Raw genomic sequence first — 4,112 nt, forward strand, 5'->3', positions numbered from 1 at the left:
TTGCGTGAAGGACAGACGGCTCGGGGGGCTTCCCGTCTGTGTATTTAATAGCTGCACAGAGAGGGTGCATGGGAGGAAGAAGCAAGTGAGTAGCAGCCTCTTCTCAGCATTGGAATGAGGTCAGGGATCAGCATGCAGATATGTCTGTAGCCAAGGCACAGGAAAGTATTCAGACACATGAGAGTGGTAGGCTTTCCTGATTGGCCTGCAGGGTAAGGAGTTAACCACAGGAGAGTGTTGTCTTGAGTGCCATCAGAGGCAGCCATTGCATGCTGTGGGAACCATGAGAAGATGTGTTGTGTCTTCCTGCAAGCTCAGCGTTCCGCTGAAGTCTCCTGTCTGTCTGTTCTGTTGCTGAGAAGGCACAGAGCAAGTATGCAGCTGGTCTCATGGTGTAAAGGTGAGCACTCTGGACTCTGAATCCAGCGATCTGAGTTCAAATCTCAGTGAGACCTCTACTTTTGGGCTCCCAAACCTTTGCCCACAACTGACATTCACCTAGGTCTGAAACTGAACTTGCATGAATGTGCATTCCAGTCATCCTTCTTGCTGTCCATCCTTCTCCGAGCTTTTAGCCACGCAACTGCCTTCCCCTGACATGGTCCCTCCACACCTGTCTAGCTTAGTGAGCACAGGCCCTGACCCTTCTTTGGAGCCTTCTGATTGATGGCTGCTCCCTTGTGAGGGAAACCAGCTGTAGGTCACTCTATCCCACAGCAGATGAAATGCAGACCCTGCAGTGCAAGGACTGCTCACGGCATGGTCGAGAAGAGGAGGCTGTTCAGAGCCATGTTGGGGAGTATGTAGTTTATTCCAATGAGACAGACTCCTCAACATGCCTGGAAAGCCCATTCCCACCTTCGACCATCTTCACAGAACACGAGGAATACCGTGTGTTGTGTTCTGTGGATTTCCACTGATGCGCATTGCTTTTTGTCCCCTCACAGGGGCACCAATGAGAAGAGACCGCCTGTCTCGTGCTTCTTCCACTTGTCCCTGCTCCCTCTGTAGGCATTAAACACAAATTTTCTATGCACATCACACTCACCGTTATGTATACAGGCTGTATACGTGGAGTAAAGAAGTTTCAGGCACAGCTGGAGGCGTGTGATCAACCTGATGCCCGCAGTTGTCTCCTGTCAGTAAATGGTTAGTGTTTTTACAGGAGTGACCCCGTAGAGGGCACGTCTAGCAGAGTAGGCACCATCTCACGATTTTGGATTACAGTCTCAGATGGATGATCTGATTTACAGACGGTCCTGTGTAGAGCTAGGAGCTGGACTCGATGATCCTTTCGGGTCCGGTCCAACTTGGGATATTGCATGGGTATATGATCCTATGATCTTTCCCTGAGGTTTACTCACTCTCAGGCTGGCCAGCTTTTCTCCCTGTCCTGAGGCCTTGGATGCACTCTACTGAGGAGGGACTGAGGGCAGTGTTCCATACCCCGAAGGCTCTTTGCTCTTCTATCTCACAAAGTTCCTGAGTTAGACGTCCATGACCATGCGCTTTGGTGAAACTGACCACGTAGTGGTGCTTCTTCCAGCGTGGGAAGGGAGCTTGGGCTGCGCAGTGTAGAGGCTGTTGGAAGCCATCAAATCGTGGTACAGAAGTGAGATCAAAGGGATGCCGGCGTCCGTCCCCAAAACTGACCCACGCTCAAACTGACCTGTTTTGCTCAGCACACTGATCCCACTGTCCAGAGGCCTGAACGGCCTGCTTTTGAGAAGGGAAGAGGGCAGGGAGCCAAACCCTGAAGGCTCTTTGCTGTGGGCCAGGGATGCAACATCCCATTCCACACATTTCAAAGTACAAAGGCACATGGGGTCAGCCTCCCAATGCACCTGTCAGTCACCGTGATGCGGAAGAGCTGGGGAAAACCCTGAAGTGCAGTCACACACTAGTCACGTAGCTGTGGAGTGCAGAGCTTCTGGACTCGTTTCTCCCACAGCGCTGCTTTCCTCATCAAGGTCATTTCAAAGGTTCTGTGTGCCGTTCTTGAAACAAAGAGCATCTTACACACTCTGGTCCTGCTGCCACCCAAAGCCTTTCCTTTTCATTGCTGGTGCAGAGCTTGAGTTACTCACGTTGGATTGGAAAGGGCCTTTGGAGATGATCTACTCCAACCCACTGTGTGTTGCAGGCACACCTAGATGAGGTTTCTAGGTGGGATACGTCACCCTTTGTTGATCTCACCCACTACATGGGTGTTTTCACGTAAGTCCTGGCCCTAACTGCACTCTACTCCTTCAATTTCCCCTGCTGACGCGTTTACCTATTGGCCGCTTTTGTGAAGTAAGAGGCACGTGCCCACCAAATAGGAACTCATTCACCTGAGAAGGGGCTGATGTACTGGACACCACAACTAACGCGGGGCTCTCTCTGATGACCTTTACATGCCCACAGGTGAGGATTCCTGTGCAGCTCCTCCTGCTCCCAAAGCGGCCATCTTCCTCCCCCAGCACTTCAGTTCCAGCTGCCAGGGGACATTAAAGCATTCGCTCTCCTCCTCAGAGCCACAGTGCCGCTTGGTTTCTTTCCCAGGACACCCACGTGAGGGCGATGCTGAGAACTACCGGGGGAGATCTGTCTTCTCTGGTCAAAGGCTTCAAGACCAGTCTGTCTGATCTAGTCTCTCTCTGTCTCAAGTGAATATTCTCTCCATTCTCCCCCATGCTTTCCACCTCTCTATGCTGGCTGGCCAAAGGAGCAGATTCTGCTTTGGAGAGGATGCTGATGTGTATCATGCTCTGTATGCAGAGCACAGTATTATTTCCTGAGAATTAGTATGGCTTGGCAACAGACCATACAAGACGATGTCACTAGCTGCCACGGCACAAGGAAGGTCTCCCTCCTCTGTTTCCAAAGATAAGAGGGAATCTGCATTTATTAGTTGCATGCGTGGGTAACAGAGGCAGGAGGAAAACAAGGCAGACAGCCTCCAGCTATGCCACACAACGTTTTTAATGAGAAGAAACAAAGGGTCTTTAATACAGATGGGAAGAAAACTGCTGACAGTCTTCAGAGGGGTAGAGGCAACGATGCGCCCATATACGCTTTTGCTTCTTCCTCCCATGCACCCTCTCTGTGCAGCTATTAAATACACAGACGGGAAGCCCCCCGAGCCGTCTGTCCTTCACGCAAACAATTCCCTGCTCTTCCTGCCTCTCCTGATAGAATACATCATAGAAGCACAGTGCGGTTGCGACTGGGAGGGACCACAGCAGGACATGTTATCTTTCTCTTGCCTGGGAATGGCCTCGCTGCCATGGGAGAGGGCAGGTTCTCTGCAATTATATTGTATCATATTGTGTCATCCTGTATTCCAGTATTATTCGTATTTAGTAATATAAGTTTTCTCCTTAGATTGCTGCCACTGTTTTTGTTCATTACCCTCCTTCCAGGGCCAGCAGCCTCTATCACAGGTAAATCTAGATAACCCGATTACAGACCTACAGCTGGTTTCCCTCACAAGGGAGCAGCCATCAATCAGAAGGATCCAAAGAAGGGTCAGGGCCTGTGCTCACTAAGCTGGACAGGTGTGGAGGGACCATGTCAGGGGAAGGCAGTTGCGTGGCTAAAAGCTCGGAGAAGGATGGACAGCAAGAAGGATGACTGGAATGCACGTTCATGCAAGTTCAGTTTCAGACCTAGGTGAATGTCAGCTGTGGGCAAAGGTTTGGGAGCCCAAAAGTAGAGGTCTCACTGAGATTTGAACTCAGATCGCTGGATTCAGAGTCCAGAGTGCTCACCTTTACACCATGAGACCAGCTGCATACTGTTTCCAATGATATCAGGCAAGCTGAGGGCAGTGCGCACTGCTTTACTTATCAGAGCAGGTGACCAATGGCATCAGGAAGAAAAGAAATCACAAGTCCCAAGCTGTGCTGCACAAAGTCTTTAATGAGAAGGAAAAAACAAAGTGGCTCAGTACAGATGGGAAGAAGATTGTTTGCAGTCTTCAGAGAGGTAGAAGCAACGATCCACCCATATCCGGGATGTGTTCTTCAAATGGAATGATCCATTGGCTTCAGCAGTTAAAAGTGCAGCGTGGGCGATGCAGACACAGCCCTGAGCCCCCCAGACCAAGGGAGCCCCCAGAAGAGATGGGA

General features: G+C 50.6%; 2 non-coding genes across 2 annotated transcripts; one reads left to right on the plus strand and one right to left on the minus strand.

Moving 5' to 3' along the window:
• Positions 1–383: 383 nt before the first annotated feature.
• On the plus strand, positions 384–455 carry TRNAQ-CUG (transfer RNA glutamine (anticodon CUG)). Its single transcript has one exon. It is a non-coding gene; the product is annotated as a tRNA-Gln (tRNA).
• Positions 456–3,697: 3,242 nt separating this feature from the next.
• On the minus strand, positions 3,698–3,769 carry TRNAQ-CUG (transfer RNA glutamine (anticodon CUG)). Its single transcript has one exon. It is a non-coding gene; the product is annotated as a tRNA-Gln (tRNA).
• Between the last annotated feature and the right edge of the window lie 343 nt (positions 3,770–4,112).

This window comes from Excalfactoria chinensis, chromosome 10 (genome assembly GCF_039878825.1).
Source record: "Excalfactoria chinensis isolate bCotChi1 chromosome 10, bCotChi1.hap2, whole genome shotgun sequence".
Classification (NCBI taxonomy): Eukaryota; Metazoa; Chordata; class Aves; order Galliformes; family Phasianidae; genus Excalfactoria; species Excalfactoria chinensis.